A 23118-nucleotide genomic window follows, 5' to 3' on the forward strand; every position below is an offset into this window, starting at 1 on the left:
ACGAGAGAGATACTTTCGATGGGGAGAGAGAACCAAAATCAGAGCCAAGGTCAAGGTCAAGGTCAGAACCAATACAACCCCCACCCAAACCAGAATCCCAACTGTGGCCCAGCAAATCCTGACCACTAAGCCATCTGGTCAGGAAGGAACCAACAAACCCATAACCAGAACTCACAAAACCAGAACCCGAACCCTGTTTATATACCACCCCACCAGAGAAACTTTCAAAATTACCAGAATCAGCCTAATCAGGGTCCACAACATCAGCAGAACCAAAACCAGTTCCAAAACCAAAACCAGAACCAATATCACCAAGACCAGTACAACCCTCCTGGCCAGTATAACCACTACCCATCTAACCAGAACCAGCAAAACTTCCATAATTACCAACCCAACCAAAACCCCCAGTATAACCATCACCAATGACCAAATCAGTCCCAATATCCTAACAGTTCGAGGAGATCTATGGAGGACATGATGGGAGAATTAATTGCTTCGCAGCAGGGCATCAAGGGTGAGTTGCAGTCCAATAATGAAGTAGTGCAGGGGATGCAGAATGCCCAGAAGGAGCATAAAGCGAACATTGATATGATGAATAGGCAGTTGGCCCAGCTGGCATGTTCGATGGGTGAGTTAAAAGGAAATTCAGGCAAACTCCCGTCTACAGTCCATGTGCCTGAGAAAGCAAACGTGAGCAAGGTCATATTGCAGTCCGGTACCTCCTATGAGGGGCCCAAACCAAAGAAGTCCAGTGGGGAATCAAGTGGAGCAACATTACTGAGAGACGCTGTCTCGGAAGAGGAGCTACACAAACCTCTACCCCAAATGCAAGATCCATTTTTCTTGAGTGAGGAACCGTCGAGGAACAGTGAAACCGGAAGCAGGCAGCCCAAGGTGGACTCATCTAAGGAAAAAGAACTGACGAAGGAAACTCCAGCCCAGAATGTGCCCGAGAAAGACTCCGGGAAGGCTGTCGAGGAGCTGGTCGAAGAAGAGAAAGGGAAAAAGCCATTCCCTTATCGTTTCGTGACCAAGAGGAAGAAGGAAAACCCAGTGGATTACATGTCAATTTTTGGGAAGATGGATGTCACCATACCATTCCTCCAAGCCGTGAAGCTACCCCCGCTTGGAAAATTTATCAAAGAATTCATAGCCGGGAAAGCCTAGAAGGATGGGAAGATCATGGTGGAAGGGATAACGTCAGCAATTGTGCAAGAAAAGCTACCACCCAAGAGTGCAGACCCAGGTATGTTCACTTTGCCTATAACTATAGGAGATGTAAAAATCGAGCATGCAATGTGTGATCTGGGAGCTTCTATAAATGTTATGCCATTGTCAGTTTATGATCGGCTGAAGGGAGTAACGTTATCTAGCACTAGGGTATTAATCCAACTGGCTAATAGGTCGTGTATAAGTCCTGAGGGAGTGTTAGAGAATGTGTTGGTGAGAGTACATGATTTTACTTATCCTGCTGACTTTTACGTGATCAAGATGGGTGAGTCTGAAACTAGGGAGTCTAGCGGTATTTTGTTAGGAAGGGCACTTCTTAAGACAGCCAAGACGATTGTAGATATGGCTGAGGGAACAATTTGTATTGATTTTCATGGACAAAAGTTTACCTTTAATATCAATGAGGCCAAGAAAAAGCCTATCGATTCTGAAAATCTATGCTATGTGGATGTAATTGACCCTCTAGTCCAAGATTTTCTTGAGACTGAATTATTGCAGGAAAAGCTACAAGCATTGGATGTATATGGGCAGGTTGATGTAGAGGCAGCTGCATGGTGTGACCTGATCAGTAGCCAAGGGTTAACTGATGAAGAGATAGAAGGAGCTATTAAGGACTTCTGCCAGCAATCAGTTATTGGAGCCGCAGGGGCTAAGCTACCAGTCAGTACATATGAACTCTCAGAGGGAAAATTAGAAAAGGAAGGGGATGCTGCAAGAAACCCTCTCCCAGCAGACACACTTCCCCCACAAGTTGAATTGAAGAAGTTGCCAGCAACCCTGAAGTATGCCTTTCTCGGGAAGGAAAACTTATATCCGGTGATAATAAGCAGTAGCCTGACAAAGGAGCAAGAAGCAAGGCTACTGACCGTTCTAGGCAGAAACATGAAAGCAATTGGATGGAGCCTTACAGATTTGGTGGGAATAAGCCCTGACGTCTGCATGCATCATATTAGGCTAGAAGAAGGGGCGAAGGCACATCGAGATTCGCAGAGAAAGGTGAATCCCAACATGCGGGAGGAAATATTGAAGGAAATCTTGAAGTTGTTGTCATTAGGGATTATCTATTCGGTGCCCGATAGCGAGTGGGTCAGCCCTGTGCACATGGTCCCCAAGAAGTCCGGGATTCAAGTGGTTCAAAATGAGAGGAATGAGCTGATACCGACAAGGCTAGTCACTGGTTGGCGGATGTGCATAGACTACCGCAAGCTGAACGCCGCGACCAGGAAAGACCACTTCCCCCTACCGTTCATCGATCAGATGTTGGAGCGACTGGCTGGGAAGAAGTACTTTTGTTTTTTGGATGGGTACAGCGGGTATTTTCAGATTTACGTGAATCCTGAAGACCAGGATAAAACTACCTTCACCTGCCCGTTTGGAACATATGCTTACAGACGCATGCCGTTCGGACTTTGCAACGCTCCGGGAACATTTCAGCAATGCATGATGAGCATATTTTCTGATCTAATTGAGGAGTGTATAGAAATATTCATGGATGACTTCACAGTCTACGGAGACTCTTTCGACTCATGCCTTCGTCATTTGGATGTAGTCTTGGAGAGGTGTCGAGCGAAGAGCCTAGTCTTGAATTTTGAGAAATGTCATTTCATGGTCACAGAGGGCATCGTCCTAGGGCATGTGGTGTCAGAGAGGGGTATCCAGGTGGATCAAGCCAAAGTGGACATCATTTCCAAACTACCTTTTCCTACTGACCAGAAGGAAATAAGGGGTTTTCTGGGGCACGCGGGATTTTATCGCCGATTCATTAAAGACTTCGCCAAAATTGCCCAACCCCTCACCAGACTTCTCCAAAACGAAGTAGAATTCAATTTTGATGATCAATGCAAGGCTGCTTTCAACTTGCTCAAGGAAAAGCTGATATCCGCACCGATTATCCGGGCTCCTAACTGGGATCATCCGTTCGAAGTGATGTGTGATGCCAGCGATTATGCAGTAGGAGCGGTTCTGGGTCAGAAGATCGAGGGAAAAAGGTATGTGATCTTTTATGCATCTAAGACATTGAATCAAGCTCAAAGGAATTATGATACCACAGAGAAGGAGATGCTAGCCGTGGTTTATTCAATAGAGAAGTTTCGGCAGTACTTGTTGGGGTCAAGGGTCATCGTTTATACTGACCATGCAGCCATTAAGTACCTGGTTACCAAGAAAGAATCCAAACCGCTTAATCAGATGGGTACTCTTGTTACAAGAGTTCGATTGGGAGGTGGAAGACAAGAAGGGGGTTGAGAATAAGGTTGCGGATCATATGAGCAGGATAGTGCAGGATGGAAATAGTGATGAGCGATTCCCGGAAGAACACTTGTGTTAAGTTATTTTCGCTGCCAGAAAAATTGACTGGGAAGAAGTGATGAAGCTTACTGGCCAGGATGTGACAGAAAGAGGAAAGGAAAAAGTAGGGGAGGAGCCATGGTATGCGGACCTAGCCAACTACCTCGTTTCAGGGGAGCTTCCAGAAGTGCCGAACGTCACCAAAGCTCAAAGAATGAAGATCAAGAGTGAGTCGAAATACTACTTTTGGGACGACCCGTATCTTTGGAGGGTAGGAGCCGATCAAGTGATAAGAAGATGCGTTCCTGACTGGGAGCAGAGGGACGTATTGACGCATTGCCACTCTCTGGCATGTGGAGGACATTTCGGTCCCAAGAAGACGGCGAGAAAGATTCTGGATAGCGGATTTTATTGGCCAACCCTCAACAAAGATGCCTACGAGTTTTGTAGAAGTTGTGAGCGTTGTCAACTGACCGGTGGAATATCCGCGCGAGACGAAATGCCGCAAGTCCCGATCATTGTTTGTGAGTTGTTCGACATATGGGGGATGGATTTCATGGGGCCTTTTCCCTCGTCGTATGGGAACTTATATATCTTAGTTGCAGTTGACTACGTCTCTAAATGGGTAGAGGCCAAGGCCACGAGCACGTGTGAAGCACGGGAGGTAGCCAAGTTCCTCAAAAGTAACATTTTCAGTCGATTCGGAGTACCAAGGGCCATAATATCCGATCAAGGCACCCACTTCTGTAAACGCACCATCGAAGCCTTGATGAAGAAGTACGGTGTGCATCACAGACTATCAAGCCCCTACCACCCGCAAGCGAACGGGCAAGCAGAGATCTCTAACCGATAGATAATGAAGATTCTGGAGAAGACCGTAAATCCTTTCAGGAAGGACTGGAGTATGAGGTTAGAGGATGATGAATATCCCGTACCGAATCGTTTTTGGAAAGATGTGCCACTTACCAGTGGGAATTGAGCACCGAGCATACTGGGCAGTACAGCAAGTGAATATGGATGCTACAGCCTGTGAAGAGGAAAGGAAGCTGCAGCTGCAGGAGTTAGAGGAACTCAGATTGGAGTCGTTTGATTCAGCCATGTGGTACAAAGAGCGAACCAAATTGTGGCACGACAGGAATCTGAGGACCAAGGATCTTCATGTTGGGCAGAAAGTACTACTCTTCCAGTCGAGGTTGAAGCTCATGCCTGGAAAACTCAAGTCGAAATGGACAGGGCCTTATGTCATCACCGCACTCCGTTCTAATGGAGCAGTGGAGATTTCAGGGAGTCTTCCTAACTCTGAACCTTTTATTGTGAATGAGCATAGGCTGAAGGTATTTAGGGCCAATAGTGATGTGGCTGTAGTGGATGAGATCCCACTGCAACCACATACTCAGGTATCATACTGACCGGTAGGATAGGGATTGGGATTCTACTGAGCTAGCTCCTTTAGCTTAATGTACATATGCTGGCAAAGTAGGATTCCAATTTTCCTAAGGAAGATGTAAATATGGTATGTGGTAGTTAATTAATTTGAACCTTTGCATGCTAGTTAATTTTAAAAAACCCAAAAATATTTTTTAGGACCTCAAATGTTAATTGGGAGTACGTACTGACCATCAGAATACCATTTTGGTGGAACTCCCCAATTTATTTAAGTGTCCTTTTTACTTTGTTTCTACTCTAGGAAAATATAGGGGGAAATCATTATAGGGCAGAATTTGAATTTGGGGGCTTGCTGCAGCTTTGCAGGCGGGCAGCGACTGACAGGGCGCGTGAGCAGAAAAAGGAGGGGCGACACCCATCAGAGAGCCAGCTTTCCCAACCGTCTCTCCCTCGAATCGGCGCTACCTAGAAACCGCCTACAGCCGGTTACAACCCATACCTGCCCTATTCCTACCCCATTATCAAATCATCCGTCCCATTTTCACTTCACAAACCCTCGCCTAAATTTTCTCTCTGCAAAATCTTCCGACCTTCCACAGAAAAAAAAACGAAAAAAAACCAACCACCCCATTTCCACCGAAAATCGCCGATCTAAACCATGGGAAAGAAAGCCTGGGCGAAGAAGTAAAGGGCGAGAAATCTACTGCTCACCGCAGGGAAGAAACCCCAGAAGCGCAACCGCCCGTGGAAGCGCGACCTCCGAACCCGCCATCTCCGGCGCCAGTTCCTCAGGCGCCGACGATGATTTCTTTAGACGCCATGGCGGAGTTTCTGCGACTACAAGACCCTATTCGGGACTGGACAGCGGCGTTGGCCGGTTTCAGTCAAATAGGGGAGCAGGGGACGCGACCAGAGGAGCCCCATCTGAACCGAATGTGCAATCCACGGTACAACCTACTGTTTCCATTCCGATTTGGCCGAAATTCACCAGAAAGAAAATCTCCATCGGTAACCGTACCGCCAGAATCTTCGGAACCCTCCCAAACTCCACAACAAAGTGATTCGATGGAGGTTGACCCCATATCCGCCCATTACGATTCCGACTCAGATGAACGTGAAGCGAGGAAAAGCAGGGAACAGGGGAGCTTACTGGGAGACGATGAACCAGAGAAAATGCCAGGGACAGGGACCGTTTCTCAAGGAACGGCGAGGGAAGAGATAGATTTAATTGAGACGGCCAAGAAATAAGGCCTAATGACGGATGACGAATTCCAGGCGATTTTGGATAGAGTAAACCAGAGGGAAGATGATACTGCCACGATGGTTGAGGATTTGAACCTCACATCTAGGGCAGTAAGAGAAGATGAAGAAGGCAGGGCAGGAGAGAAAGAGCCAGAGTCAGTGAACCCCCAGACAGAGGCGGGAAGAGTGATGTGCATGTGGAAGCAGAAAAACAGAAGCAAGAGCGGAAGGTACCAAACCAGTAGCACCTCCGGTGACTAAACCGAAGGCAGTCAAGAGGAAGTTGGTGTTGAAGGGCGACCCTAGGGCAGAACAGCCGAAGCCGAAGAGGGTGTCACAAAGATGCTTAGGGAAGTGGGCTTCCAGTAAAGCAAAGGTAAACACAGAGGCAGATCCGGTGGAGATCTTGAGTGATGAGGAAAGGGCTACTCCCACAAAACCTGGGGAGGAGTTTTACCTACTACTGACTTAGAGGATACTGCAAGGGAAAACGAAGCGGTCTCTCCAACACTGAGTGGCCAAGGTGAAGAGACTGACGGGATGGCTGAGGGTCTGGACCTCGCATCCAGGTCAGTAGGCCACAAGGAGACCAGTCCTACTGCCCAGGATCAATTTTCAACACAAGCTGAGAAGGAACCCGAAGAAGAGAAAGATGAGGATGATAGAGAGGAAGCTAGATATCAGGAAGAAAGGAAGCGGAAGGGGAAGGCGCCTATAAAGAAGAAGCCCAGCATCAAGAAGCCACGTACAGTGAACACTGGCATAGTCATTCCTGAGTCAGTTCAGTGAGCCTAGGAACACCGGAGGGAACAAAGTGATAGCGAATACGCTATCAGTGAAGAGTCAGAATCGGACAGCGATATTTCCTTTGAAAATGAGGAGTGCAGTGAGCAACAGCTTCCGCACGATCATTGGGAGCTAGTACATCCCCCGGTAGAGAGACTGAGGTACCGGCACTGGACAGTGGACCTTACTGATGATCAGGTGGAGGAGATGAAGTTATTCGACTCGAAGGAGCTACAAAAAGTTTTCGATAGCAAGGATGAAGGGAGTAAGCAAGTGAAGAGCGGAAAGGTACTTCATATTCCTTCTTTAGATGAGTTGGGTGCCCGCGAGCAGTTTCTCTCTTATTTGCATGCGTTAGGATTCGAATGGTTGTTGGAGAATGGGAATCCGAACAACAGTGTTAGGTTAGCAAAGGAGTTCTTTACCACATTCCAATTTAGGGTCACAACAGATTTGGATGAGGTTTCTATTAGCTTTCGATTGTTTGGAGGGGAGATAAGCATGAATCTAATTGAATGGACAATACGTTTGGGGATGTGTAGTCTGGAGGAGGCGATAGGATCGAAGTGGCGGAGCAGGGAACGGGGAATTCCCCGTACACACGTAGACTTCGAGCCCCAGGAGGCATGGGATGAGTTAACTCACCCAGCCTCTGGGGAATTTGCATCCACTCTCTCTCGCTCCATCCATTTCAATAACCCAATCCTACGCCTAGTCCAGTTTCACTTGGACTTCAATTTGTTGGGGCAATCGAACTCCGCGGTAAGAACATCAATGACAGAGTTATACCTTCTGTGGTGCGCGAAGCGCGGAAGGAAATTACATCTAGGATTCTGGACAGCGTACCAATGCCATCTAATTGCCACCCACCCAGCGAGAAACCTCACTCTCTGCCATATCTTGGGAGTGTTCGTCAGAAACAACATCATCATCATGGAAGCCGAAGACTTATCTGACCAGATCATGGTGGATCCTCCTGGTCTGTTTGATACACCGTTCTTTGTCCAAACGAACACTGTGTACATGAGGCAGGGGATACCGCGTTTCTATTCAATGGGAGAAGAAGCTATACCGACAGGGAGATCTGCAGCACATCCGAGGACACAAGATCAGGAGCAGAGACATGAAAGGCTAGAGAAGGCAGTGGAAGAGTTGGCGGAAGAGAATCGACAAGCAAGGGCGGAATTGGCTCGCCTGACTAACGTGATGGAAGGAATTCTGAAAGAGTTGGGAACCGGGAAGTTAGTACGAGAAGCTGGAACAAGCGGCCATGGAGGCCAGGATGATGAACCCATGGGAACCGAGACAGATGAAGAGAAACAAGAGGAAGGAGATGCCGAAGAGTCGGCAGAATCTAGGAACAAGCAGTCCGAGAATGAGGAGGAACAACCGAAAGAACCACCTGCACCACAACCTGCCCCGTGAAGGAGCAGGAGGAACAAGTGACCAACCATACTGACCAGTTAGTTTTCTTTTTATTTTCAGTTTTTAGTTTTTCGTATTTTAATTGTGTTTTGTTATATTTTCAGGTAGTATAATCTGTGTAGTATGTGAGCAAACCCCTTTCATAACACTTAGCCTATACAATAGTCTAAGTGTGAGAAGTAAAGGGTTTGCTATTTTTGGCGCATGTGTTTGTGTTTATGTTGTTTTCTTTCCGTGTACATGTACCTCACACTTAGCCTACGACGTAGCCGAAGTGTGAGGAGTTTATGTATATATGTGTTTGTGTTTGTCGGGTTCTGTTAGGTTTTAAACTCTCCCACTTAGCCTATTATATAGTCTAAGTGTGAGAAGTTTTTAGAAACAGTATGTCTTGTTGTGTTTTGGTATGTCTGTGTGTCAGCCATACTGGCCATTACCTTTTTCCACTTCACAGCCTCATCTGAGGGCAGACACGTGTGAAGTGGGAGGGGGGAATGCACTGGCCAGTATGACATGTGTACATATGTGTTATCTGTGTTTAAGTGTTTGTGTAGTGTCTAGGTCTAGTTTTTTTATTTGATTGGGCTTAAAACTCAACTGTCTCGAACTGACGGTGAGGGGAATTGAGGGAGATAGGACATGCTGGAAAATGGAAACCACCCCCCCTTAGTATCTCCTAGTCAGTATAGATGATGCGAGTATGAGAGAAAAGCACACACTTAGAGCCAAAACACAAAAGCCCTCTTAAAATTTGAGTTAAAAGCCTAAAGTGGAACCACTTTCCACTAATTCAGAAAAGAAAAGAGTGGCTTCCACAAGGTGCCTAGGGTAAAGTGACCGCGTGTAGCAAAACTGAAGGCAGTAGGAACCCCCCCCCAAAAAAAAAAATAAATATTTTCCAACCCTTAGAACCCCACTTTCTAGCCATATATACCCAGATATAACCCCTAGCCCCTGGAATTGTGTGTGTGCGAGGCATAAGACAAGGAGGTAACTGGCCAGCAGGACATACAAGAAGAAAACCAACTGGGAGAAATAGAGAGAGGCAAGGAGAAAATGACTAGGAAGAGATTTCAGGCCCCAAAAAGATAAGATGGAATAAGGGTGGCGAAGCCACAGAAGAAAATGAGAAAATGCGAAGAAAATGGTCGAAAATACTTGACCAAAAAAAGAATGAGAATGAATAAGGGTGGCGAAGCCACAAGACGCTACTGACCAGTTGGGAAGCAACTTCGGAAAAAGTCCAGCCAACCAGAAGTGGCAGCCGAAAGCCTGAGCGCACACAGCTCCCCGCATCAGAATAAAGTAATGGTTTTTTAACCTTAGAGCCTTAGGAACAACCACTCCAAACACTATAACCCAATAGCCCCGTTACAAGCCTAAGAGACCTTCAGTAGCCGCACGTGAGATCTAAGTCCGAAGCATCTGTGGTTCAGCGCTATGAGAGAATACAGTCCTAACATCCCCAGGGAGGAGTGAGCGACTGAGAGAATCCGGTGTTAAGCCGAGAGTGTGGGTGATCTTGACAAGCGGATGTACTGACTGGGAAGGAAATGGGGGCGGCGGAAATTCAAGGCTGTCTAAGGCCGGATTGCACTTGATCCCAAGGGGAGAGATGGTTGAAAATATAGCCCAATTGAGTTGTGTTAATGTGTTTAAGTGTCTTTAGTTCTGTTTATGTGTATGTGTCCGTGCTTATGTGTTTTTCTTTGCGCCATAGTTTAGGGTCTAGGTTAGGATAGAGTCGGTCAGGGGAGTAACCAAGCTAGAATTCGACTTACTTCTTTTGTTGTTCTTCACGCTTGAGGACAAGCATGTGGTAAGTGTGAGCAGTTTGATAAGTCGTATTCTAGGCCTTGGTTATTGGTAAGTATAATGTGCATAATTGGAATATATCTGCAAAACAGTTGCTAAAGTGTGCAGGGAAGTGTTCTAGCCAGTATGGGAATGTTAGAAGAATTCAGGTGAGAAGGGCGCCAGGATGTTGCTATCCTGACCAGTATGCATGCCAAAAAGGCTCGAGATGGAGAAGAAGGATAGCTGGGAAGATCAGTCGCAAGCAAGGGGGCAAAAGAGTCATTTCATGTTTGAAGTCTACCCTAAAAATCAAGGGAGGCCTCCCTATAAAAGGAAGTCACTTGGAGAGAAAATCATCATCAATTAGTTCATCCACTCCTACACTTAGTTAGCAATCTCTCTTCGGTAAATCAATCCTTCAGAATTATCCTTCATATTCTCGTTCCTCGCCGACAGCCATGGTCACCTGAAGCTCATCAGTTCACCGGAGTTCCACATTCTTTCGTTCCAGTCAGCGTGTTTCGTAGTGTTAACAGTTTCATCGCCCGGAGTGACAAACAATCTTTATTTGCTTTCTTAGTTAATCGCACTTTGTTTTCTTACGTTGGATTTGTTGCACTTTCAATATTTGCTTACTTTGCAGTCTTAGTTGTGATCAAAACGTTTCTATGATATGAAGTTGTTTTTGTGCATCGGTTCTTGTTTGATCACGTTATTTTCTGCCTAGATAGCTTAAATCCAGTAGTTACGGTAATTTCTAGTTGTTGCGAGCATGTTTCCATTTCCAAATTGATAGATCTGAGTTCTCGAGTTCAGTTTGCTGGTAGATTTTAGATCTGAAATGGATAAATGTGAAAGCCTAGTTTACGAAGTTTCTGCCACCTTGCATGTCACCCAGTAAGTTTAGTTGCAGTTTCGGTATTTGATCTTTTGATTTGAGGTTTTAATTGTAGATCTGTATTCATGAAGTTGTTAATCTGTGTTTCTATGGTGATAATTCTGGATTCGCTGATCTGATTTGATTCATGTTGAAGAAGATAACATCTCCATCCAACTTTTGGACCACTTTTGCTTTTTAACCACTTTTTACTTTTGTCCTTTACTTTTCAGCTGTCACTTTTCAGATCTGTAGGCCTAGTCACCTAACTATATTTTTTCCTCTGATATTCCGTTTAGCCTTTTATAGTAAACTCGTACTTTCCATATATTTCCTGAACCCTATGCTCCCCACTTTCCACGTACGCAGCCACGTGTCAACCATCTTTCTCCCCGCCTCCTAGTCAGTAGAGTAACATCTTAAATTCCAGCCTAGATAAAGTCTCAACCCAAAGCCTCAACCCAAAGCATGGTAGCTAACCAAACCTTTCCAGAATTTTACCACAATTCCCAAAGCGCATTCATCTCTGTGGGATTCGCCCTTACGTCCACTATACTAGTCAGTAGAAGAGGGTTGAGGAATTATTGATACCAGGTTCAGGCATAGCCTGGGGTTCCATCCTGATCAGTAGGATACATCATGTGCTCGACACGACACCTGACACAAACCTACTCTTTCATTGGTCTACATACATCGGAATGAACGAGCTCAAGTACTTCCTTGGCCCTATTGCTCTTAGCCTGAAAAGGCCTCTTGGTCATCTTGCCTTCTAAGCATGACTCACACTTATGAAAAGGTTCCTCCTGTAGACCTTTAATAAGATCTTGTTTAACAAGAGAATGGATCCTCCTTTCATTGGCATGACCAAGTCTAAGGTGCCATAAGTACGTTTCGTTCATTGAACTTGAAGGTTCCTTTCGTTTCTTTGAACTTTTCGATGTTGTATTGAGTTCTAATTTGCGATTATTAAATTGTGTAGATGTGATTGTGTACAGATCGTTTTCCATGATACCACGACAGATATAAGAACCATCTTTCTTAATAACGCAATTGTCATTAAAAGAAATAGAATATCCATCAAAAACTAATTTAGAAACTGAAATTAAATTTCTTCTAAAAGAAGGTATCAACAAAACATTCTTCAAAATAAAAAATCTATCACTACTAAAATGTAAATAAATGTCTCCCACTGCAACGGCCGCCACTTTTGTAGCGTCACCCAGCTGGACCTCGATCTCATGATCACGCAGTCGTCTTGTCACCTGCATTAAGTCAGGATCAAAATAAATATGATCAGTAGATCCAGTGTCAATAACCCAAGTGCAAGTAGATTTCGAAGCCAAATATGACTCGACTACTAAAGCTTGGTGCATACCTGTAGCCTTGCCCTTTTTAGGACAGTCTGGCTTCCAATGCCCCTTTCCTCCACACTTGAAGCACTTACCCGTGGGCTTCTTGTTTGCCCTCCTCTTCTTCTTTCCCTTAGCTACTTTGCCCGATTCTGAGTTCGGTGCCTGCCTTTTTCCTTTGCTAGGCTTAAAGCTAGAGGAACGAGGCGCCGAAGTCATCATGGCCGCCTTAGCCTGGACCATAAGGTCCTCTGCCGACTTAAGTTCAGTCAACAGTTCTGCCAAGGTGTAGTTCCTTTTGTTCATCTCGAAGTTGAGCTTGAACTGTTGGAAGCTGGGGGGAAGACTCTGAAGGATAATTTTCACCTGGGACTCGGGATCGATCGTCCCTCCAAAGACCTCAATCTGGTTGAGGTGGCCCATCATCTCGAGGACATGGTCCCTAACAGACGAGTCCTCCTTCATTGTCTTCGTCATGATACTCCGAAAGGCTTGAGACTTAGCCGTTCGATTCTGAGTACCAAAGAGATTCTTGAGATTTTGCATGATCTCGGCGGTTGTTTCCATGGCTGAATGCTGATGCTTGAGCACTGATGACATAGATGCCAACATGTAGCACTTAGCCATCTCATTCGCTTTATGCCACCGTCTGTGTACATCTCTGACTCCTGCCGCTGCGTTGGCCGGCGGCACTGGAGGTAGCGGGGTTGTGATTACGAAGGTGTACTCTTCTGCTATAAGAACGATGTCCAAGTTTTGTTTCCATTCTATGTAATTATGGCCCTCAAGTTTGTTTTCTTTAAGAATTGCAGAAAGAGGATTAAACGACATATTGACGATTTGATTTGCACTGCAAAACAGAGTATTTACTATTTGTAAGAAGTTTGATTAGATTAACCATAAAACTTTTCAAAATCTTACAACTGCAAGATTAAAATTTTGTATCCTTGATAAGGCTCATTTCATGCATCGGTTTAAGGGTAAAATGTATACTACTTGATCGGTTTATCGCGCAAAACAAGTGGTAAAATGTGCAGAAATACTACTTGACCAAGGCAGCAAGGCCGAACTAATCAAGCAAGTACAAAAGGCGAAAAAAGCCTAGAATCGGGGGAGTTGATCAAAGGAGAACGATCAAGCAGTTAGGTGGGGACCGCTGGCTGCTAGAAGAAGAACACGTGAGGAAATGAGCTGGATATGGCACACCATTCTGTTATCAAGGACGACGTTCTAGAAGGGGACACGTGCCAGAATATGAGAACGCAAGGACGAAGCTGTTATACGAATCTGTTACCAAAAAACATCGTCATTCTAGAAGAACAGCACGTAGCAATCAATGAGTCGCTCACTCTCAGAATGAGCGAATATTCCCTGTTGAGATCGTTATCCAGCTGGGAGTCGAATCGAGCTTATAAATAGATGATGTGCCACCACAAGAAGGGGGATCCGACACTTTACTTTCCGTCTAGTTTAGCTTAGCTTAGTTATCTAGCGTAGTTCAGCTCTCTAGCTTAGTTTAGTTCAGCTCTCTAGCTTAGTTTAGTTTAGTTCTCTAGCTTAGCTTAGATAGATTAGTTAAAAGGGCGACCGAAGGGAGCGCTGCAGAATACTCATTTATGTTAGCGTTATCTTTAGTTTCCCGCTGAGATTCTTCTCAGTTCTTACCGCCTTCTTAGCTTCCGAAATGTTAGCTTAGTTTAAATTTCACGCTGTACTCAGTTTTTAGTTTAATCAAAGTTATTTTCGTTTACATTCTCGCATTTACTTTTCTACTGTTAACTGCAATTCACTTGACCCAGTAGTTAAAGTTCCATTGATCAAGCTAGCTAGTTAAATTCTGCCTAGAGTAAAGACAATAGTTAAAAACTCCTAAGTTAAAGCGTGGCAGCAGCCAACCCCCTGTTCACTACTCACACACTCGACACACCAACTTCTCTGTGGGATCGACCCCGAACTTGCCGCTTTACTGTTAAAGTTGTGCAAAAATGGGAGTTTATAAATTACTTTGGCAAGGAAGAAAGAGCGAGAGCAAGACTGCAGTGATTAAGTGGCAACGACAATTTGCTAACTGATCCGACCAGTTCGGTTATCATTCCATATAACTTGATCCGCATTCTAATCGCGTTTTCGCCTCTTTCCAAGTCCCGCCAAAATGGCGCCGTTGTCGGGGAAGCATGGTGTTATTTTATGTTTGTGTGTAGTGCGTAGGAGTAAATAGTTTTATTTCTTTCTTTTCTCATTTGTTTTTCCTGCCGTTGATGAGAAGGTACCACCAAGGCGATTACTGGAATAATTCCTTTATATACAGAAGAACTAACACTCAGTGGAGAATCCAGGAAGCCGGCATAGTGACCACTCGTTACAGAGCCGCACAAGCAGCAGCAGCCACCGAGCAGAACACAAACCCACCACCACCTGAACAAACAGAAGTAAAAATGGCCCTTGTCCCTGACGACTCGGGAATCGGCTCTCTACACGCTCATGATGAGAGAGAGCCCACACATGCCATCGCCGCTACTCCTGGGATGCAGACCATCGCAATCAAATCAGGAGTACTGGCCGTTTTGTCCCACTTCTACGGCCTTTCGAAGGAGTGTCCGTATGCTTTTCTGGAGGAATTCTGCCAATACTGTGATATTCAGACCGTGCTAGCTGGATCCACATCCGAAGATTACAGGCTTAAGGCTATTCTCTTCGTTTTGAAGGGGGACGCGGGTGTCTGGCTGTCTAGGCTGCCAGAAGGATCCATCAGGACTTGGGCCGAATTCCGCATGATATTCCTCGATCGTTTCTTTCCAGCATCGAAAACAAGTGCCCTGAAAAGGGAAATTACAGAAGCCAGACAGGAGTATGACGAGCCCCTCGGCCAGTACTTGGATAGGTTCCAAGGGCTGCTTCAAGCATGCCCTAACCACAAGTTGGGAGAGAAGGAGATCTACTCGATCTTCTATGGCGGACTCACGGTGCACAGCAAGAACGACCTCAACCTCGCAGCACAAGGGGACTTCTCGAAAACCGCATTTAGCTAAGCTAAGAATATTTTGGAGAGGCTGATTGAGGCTAAGCGGTCGCACGAAACATCTCGAGGGCAGTTCAGGAGAGGAGCAGTGCACGAAGCAGAGGCGCGCAACGATGAAAAGCTGGAGGCTCGATTCGAGCAGATGGAGAAGAAACTGCTGGAAGCAGTAGAAAAAACGAGGCCGCCTCCACCACCTGCACCAAAGGAAACACAGTATGTGCCGCAACCGTCCCCACTAGAGGAACATCACTACTACTACTGCGAGTTTCCTCCAGAGGTGGAACCGCAGGCTCAAGTAAATGCCGTTGGCCACTGGAACGCGAATGGCAACTGGATCCAAGGGAAACAGAGAGATGCTCCATGGAGGGACCACCCCAATTTTCAATGGACTGATCAGAATCAAAGCCAACCACAACCACCCTCGACACATCAGGTACAAACCTCCGAAGGGCAGTCGAACTGGCCTGCTCGAATCCAGGAAAGGCCAAACACTGGAGGGAATAGAATGCATGGAGGTCAGGCAGGGTGGTCAAGTGGACCTCAAAGGAACTGATCAAGTGGAGGACAGTCTAACTGGTCAAGCCAACCACAGGAAGGAGACTGGGGGTACCAGCATCAAACCCTTCAGTTTAGCAATCAGGGAAGGCAGTCAAACAATCACCTGGTGAATTATGTCCCGCAATACCAAAGAGGAAACCAACAAGGGAACTCACAGTATTTCCAAGGGAACCCGCAAAATCAATTTCCCCAGAATCAACCAGAACAGTATGGATCTTCCGGCTACTACCAGCAAGGCCATGGAGGAGGCCGATTTAATCAGAGGTATAACAGGCAGCAAAATGAGGGCCAAGGAGATGCGATGATCCCGCATCAACCACAAGATGCAATGTGAGAAATACAAGAGACTCAGAAAGAACAGAAGGATGCACTCGAGATGCTTACAAAGCAGTTATCTCAGGTAGCCATGTCTTTGGGCGAACTGAGAGGGAATGAAGGGAAGCTTCCAGCCACAGTGCAGCAACCTACATGACGAGAGATTGTTAATACAGTCTCTCTGAAATCGGAAACAGTTTGTCAAAGTTCATCTGTGAGTTTTCCAGCACCTAAACTCGATCATAACGGAAGCTTTGAGCCCATCACCTTCAATCAAGTAGAAAAAAAAGAAGAGACGAGTGAACAAGTTACTGAGAAGGGGAGGATGGTCGAAGAGACCAGTGTAATCCAACCTAGTGATCTCCCACCAAAGAAGACTGACCCAGGGGTATTTACACTCCCAATTTCCATCAGGGGCGTTCTAACGGAGCGAGCAATGTGCGACCTAGGGGCGTCCATCAATGTTATGCCATATTCTATGTATAAAAAGCTGGGGGAAGCAGAACTAGTCGAAACCGATATGGTGATACAGCTGGCAAATGGGTCTTCCATTTACCCCGAGGGAATTCTGGAGAATGAAATCGTCATAGTGAACAAATTTACGTACCTCGCCGACTTCTTTGTTATAAAGATGACGGAGCCAGAAGCAGAAGAGTCCATTGGAATCATCTTGGGAAGACCTTTCCTATCCACCGTCAGCACAATCATTGATGTCCGCCATGGGACAATAAATCTGGAATTTAATGGAGAGCGATTTTCAGTCGACATTAATGAAGCTGCAAGGAAGCCACATGACAGCGAAAACATTCAATCGGTAGATGATGTCAGACCTCTGGAGCAAAAGTATCTGGAAAAGGAACTCTTCGTTAAACCACCCTCTGACCTCACTAATGATGAGAAGCTTAAAAGGGAAGCAGCTGACTGGTTCAAGGCAACAATGACTGGGGAAATGGATGATGAAGCCACTGAAAAGGCAATTATGGAATTCTGCCAGCCATCACAACCAGCCAAGTCAAGAGAGATCACTCAACCGGATCGGAATGAAAAACCACCTGACCAAGCTGCCCTACTGAGAAGGGTGCGGGGGGAGAATCCCACACCAACAAGGCAACTACCTGAATCGCCAAGTACCCTCAAGAACATGCCTGACCAGGCGTATCACAATCCAGTTGACCAAGTCTGCATGGACAGGAGAGACAATCAGTAAAAAACTGAGGCTGGGTGAAGGAGGAGTCAAGTGGAAAACAGCAAACCCGATGGAAATAAATCCAAATCTGTGCATGCACCCAGCCACAAAAAAAAGAGTGACCAACTTCTCCTCGAGAAAGAAAGAACCCATCGGTGAACAGAAAGAGTTACCATTCCAAAGTCAAATCAAACTGATATCCAGGGAACGGGATTCTGAATGGGCAGATCCCCATATCACCATGGTGACACACACACTGGAGGCAAACATGCACAAGGGAGATCCTTCCAATTCGTTCTCTTTTGTGATAAAAGGTAATAGGGTCGATCCCTATAGAGACAAGGCCGAAGCAGGTATAGTGGAAGAAATTCCACTGACCCTGCCCAATCTTATCCAGTAAACAGGTATAGGGAGCTACTGCGTATTCTTGGGTAGTATGCTTGATCAAGTAACATAAATCTAATCTTCGGTCTGATCAAGTGACATCCTAAGCACACCAGTCACTCCCTAGATATCGTAGTGTATATATTTTAGTTTTCTTTTTAGATAATTAGAAAGACGGGATGAAGGCAAGAAACTGGTCGAGTTGGGTTATGTTTACATTTGAGTTTAATTGTCCGATTGACCAATACAATGTGAGATAACCAATGGTGGCAGTGAGTGAATTGATCAAGGACAGGTGGTGATAGGACACATGCAGTCATTGGAGAGGTATCAGGCTGCGCCAACTGTCGCCACGAAGAGACGTACTAGGGAGAGGGAGAAAGTGTATCAGAGAAGCTAAGCCAGCTGGCACTCTGAAAAGGCGCACTAGTACGTGAACTGTCGCAGAGATCTCGACAGTCAAAAATCCCAACAATCGTAGCATCAGTATAAAAGGACGCTTTATGATCCGTACCTTACTTTTGCCCAACTACCTACAGTACTCCTTTGTTTGCTCCCGCTTATTTGTCAAAACCTTTCTCAAATCACCATTCACTCCACGGAAATCACCTACCAACTACCTCAAACGTCTTTCAAATGGACTCTCCTTCAACCGGACAAGACGAGAGAACGATGAGGAGAACGGCCCGCCGTAGTATTCCGGTATACACACCGGTGGAAGGTAGTAAATCAGAAGAGGTGCAGTACTTGCGCTATCATTCTGAGCGCAGACGAAAGGGAAAGCAGGTGGCCAAAACTCCTACAAAAAAACCAAGGACGGCCTCCCCTACTACGGAGATCAGGGAACCTATTAGGGTACCGTTCACCGAAGGAGAAGAGATAGCTGGAGAAGACGGTGGAGAAGAAGCAGAGGTTGACAGGTCATGAGAACCTACCTACGAGAGGACGGAGGTGTTGGTCATGGAAAAAACTCTTGAAAGAAATGGCATGTTTTCCCAACCCGCAGAAGACACAGATTTATGCGGAACGCGGGGCAAAAGGGAAACAGACTAAGTCAGGAAAGCGCTACCACCCGGAATCTCTTCAGGAGATAAAATCAGAGGACGATTTCCTGTCCTACATACGCACAATCTGGTACAACTGGTTGCTCAATCACAGAACAACAAAGGTGCCGGTTGCCCTGGCGAAAGATTTCTTCACTTCTTTCACGTTCGAACAAACGACAGACGTATCTGTTGAGTCTATCTCTTTCTGGTTATTCAACGAAGAGGTATCAATGAGCATTCGAGAATGGTCTATGAGGATGGGGCTAATCACAATGGATTGAGGGGCATGGTTGACGTTTCAAACCCAGCATCTCAAAGGGAGTCCACATTGCCAACCGACTTCTTCGTTTTGCCCAAACCTTCATTGCCTACAACTTACTGGGGCAGGTAACTGCCACTCTCACCACAGCTGAACTCTATTTCGGCTGGTGCATGTTCAAGGGGATGAAGGTCCACTTGGGTACTGGCTGGCCCAAGCCTGCCATTCGCTGACTACCCATACATCCCGCCATCTCTATCTCTGCCATCTGCTGGGTGCCTATCTATAGAGGAATATAATCATGAAAATACCTAAGCCAGCCCCTATCCTTCTAAGGTGCAATCCCCCAGATTTATTCGTCTTGATTTTCTTTTTCAACAAGGGACTCTTGTACATGAAGGACGATGCCGTCCACTTCTACGATGTAGAGGATGAAAGGCCTGAGGTAACCATCAGAACTGGGAGAAGGAGCAGGGCCGACGCAAGTACAGAAGCTGCAGAACGTGGCAGCCCAGAAGCGACAGCAGAAACTGACGGAGATAGCAGGGCTGAGGCCCACTTGGACACGGAGGGGAGAGTTTCGATGGAAACGGCAACGCCAGAATGGAAAGAAGACATGGCAGCACTAGGGAGCGCCTTGAAGGACGAAATGACAGCCATAAGGAGCACCATAACAGAGAAGACGGCGACCATGGGGACCAATGTGACGGAGGCACTGGCGACCATAAGAGGCGACATTGCAGAGGAAATGGCCGCTATAAGGAGCAACATCCAGGAGATTCAAACAGGTATCGCGTCCCTACATTCTGCAATTCACAACTTTAAGGAACCGCTAGGAATCAATGCCGAAAGGATGGCTGAGGCTCTGCTGCTGATGATGAAAATGGTAAAGTTCGTCCAGCAACAAACGTTTCAAACCCAGTTGAGCACTCCTATAGAGATCCCCGGAGCAACTGCCCAAGGAACTCAGTCAATTTTTCCTTCCCCAGCGGCCCCTCCAAGCAGCAGCATGCAGCACTCCCCTACCGAAACTGCACAGACGACCATGTCTGATGATCCCCCACTTCCACTTTCCAAGCGCCCGAAGGCGTTACCACGGAAGTCAGGTCCATGAGGGACCAGAAAAACAGTTGAAGTACCCCTCACCATCTCAGCTCACGTTAATTTCAAAACAGTTTTAGTTTTAATTTATTTTTTGTATGTAAAAACTGTCATTCTATTCCGCATCACACTTAGACCTGCATTGGGTCTAAGTGTGAGAAGTATGCATGCCATATTGCTTGTTTTTGCCTGCCTGTATCTTTTTGGATTTTGTTAGCATGTTTTGATTGCTGGCACTATCTCACACTTAGCCCAGTGTCTGGTCTAAGTGTGAGAAGTTTCCCTTGTTGTTGTGCCGTCGCCTGTGCCTAACCCTTTTTCCACTGCATCCAGTCCCTCGGGACGAGTTCATATGCAGTGGGGAGGGGGACGGGTTAGTTACAGTAGAATCATACATGCTAAAATTTTTCAAAAATAACAAATTCCAGATAGTAATGAGATAGGCAATATGCATGAAATTGGATAAATGGAAGACTTGATTACTTTTTGGGAGAGTTAGAAAAAGGAATCAGTATGCTCACATGTAAAGCTTGATTGCAAAAACTTGATCAATTTGAACGACGTAAGTATGATGGAAACGCTCAATTTCTAAATCAACTGTGAAGACTCTCTATATGTGAGTTATAAGCCAAAAGTAGAACACTTTCTACTATTTTTACAAAAGAAAAAATTTACGAGAGGCTCACTTTTAATATTGAGATGAAAATTGCACAAGTAGTAAGGACTAAAGGCACTAGGACTTAGCCTTTTGAGCCGTTTTCTTCCTTCGTTTCCACAACCCCGCCTCATTAATCAAGGCACCCCTTAGTTAACCACTTTGAGCCTAAACACCCTTACCCATTCTTTGAAGCCTTAAGACCAAATACAAGTTTCATATCATATGAGAAAAGAGGGTCGAAGAGATGAAGTTTGTCAAGGGAAACAAAAGGGGATAACAATAGAATGATCGAAATAAAGGGTAGCTGGGTTGATCAAGTTAGACAATCGGGTTGATCATATAAAAAATGATGAAAAGGTTTGAGAAAAGAAAGGCAGGAAATAGTTGTAACCTGACCCAGAAAATCAAAAGTAAACAAATAAGCCGAAAGTTATAAGGCTAAAGGTCGAAATTTGATCGAGAAGGAGCATCAAGAAGAGGAAGAAATAAATATCCCAATTCTGATCCAGCGAGTTTAGTCAAATCTTTGGCTTTTCGACTCATGTGATTTTTCTTTAAAATTTTATATTTGAACTTAGAACCCCTAGGACCCTACCCTAATTTTGAGCCCCGTTACAACCCAAAAAAGACCTTAAGGAACTATCTTGTGCAGTCCGATTCAAGGTATTAAATTTATGGCAACACCGAGTGAACAGTCCTAACATCTCTGTGAGAAATGAGTGACTGAGTGAATCCAACCGTGGTTTTTAAATTGAGCAATCTTGACAAGCTGACACCTTGATCAAGCAAGGCGAAAGAGAAGGAACACAAGCTACTGACAAATGGATTGACCTCGACCTCGGGTATGATTGTTGAAAATTATTCGGTCTAATGCATATATATATGAATACGTGTTTTTATCTTGAGGTCTTGTTTTTTTTTTCTTTTACTTGTGAAATAAGTAAACCATGCCTGAAATTTGCCTTATCTTTTTCTTTCCTTTTTCTTTATACTTGGGGACAAGTATGTTTTAAGTGTGAGCAGTTTGATAAGGCTCATTTCATGCATCGGTTTAAGGGTAAAATGTATACTACTTGATCGGTTTATCGCGCAAAACAAGTGTTAAAATGTGCAGAAATGCTACTTGACCAAGGCAGCAAGGCCGAACTGATCAAGCAAGTACAAAAGGCGAAAAAGGGCCAAGAATCGGGGAGTTGATCAAGGGGGAACGATCAAGCAGTTAGGTGGGGACCTGGCTTCTAGAAGAAGAACACGTGAGGAAATGAGCTGGATATGGCGCACCATTCTGTTATCAAGGACGACGTTCTAGAAGGGGACACGTGCCGGAATATGAGAACGCAAGGACGAAGCTGTTATACGAACTGTTACCAAAAAGCATCGTCATTCTAGAAGAACAGCACGTAGCAATCAATGAGTCGCTCACTCTCAGAATGAGCGAATATTCCCTGTCAAGATCGTTATCCAGCTGGGAGTCGAATCGAGCTTATAAATAGATGATGTGCCACCACAAGAAGGGGATCCGACACTTTACTTTCCGTCTAGTTTAGCTTAGCTTAGTTATCTAGCGTAGTTCAGCTCTCTAGCTTAGTTTAGTTCAGTTCCTAGCTTAGCTTAGATAGCTTAGTTAAAAGGGCGACCGAAGGGAGCGCTGCAGAATACTCATTTCTGTTAGCGTTATCTTAAGTTTCCCGCTGAGATTCTTCTCAGTTCTTACCGCTTTCTTAGCTTCCGAAGTGTTAGCTTAGTTTAAATTTCACGCTGTACTCAGTTTTTAGTTTAATCAAAGTTATTTTCGTTTACATTCTCGCATTTACTTTCTTTGCTGTTAACTGCATTCACTTGACCCAGTAGTTAAAGTTCCATTGATCAAGCTAGCTAGTTAAATTCTGCCTAGAGTAAAGACAATAGTTAAAAACTCCCAAAGTTAAAGCGTGCAGCAGCCAACCCCCCTGTTCACTACTCACACACTCGACACACCAACTTCTCTGTGGGATCGACCCCGAACTTGCCGCTTTACTGTTAAAGTTGTGCAAAATTGGGAGTTATAAAATTACTTTGCAAGGAAAAGAGCGAGAGCAAGATGCAGGATTAAGTGGCAACGACAATTTGCTAACTGATCCGACCGGTTCGGTTATCATTCCATATAACTTGATCGCATTCTAATCGCTTTTCCTCTTTCCATGTCCCGCCAATCCTCCAGAGGAAGTCAATACG

The sequence above is a fragment of the Salvia splendens genome, chromosome 11 (assembly GCF_004379255.2).
Source record: "Salvia splendens isolate huo1 chromosome 11, SspV2, whole genome shotgun sequence".
Lineage (NCBI taxonomy): Eukaryota > Viridiplantae > Streptophyta > Magnoliopsida > Lamiales > Lamiaceae > Salvia > Salvia splendens.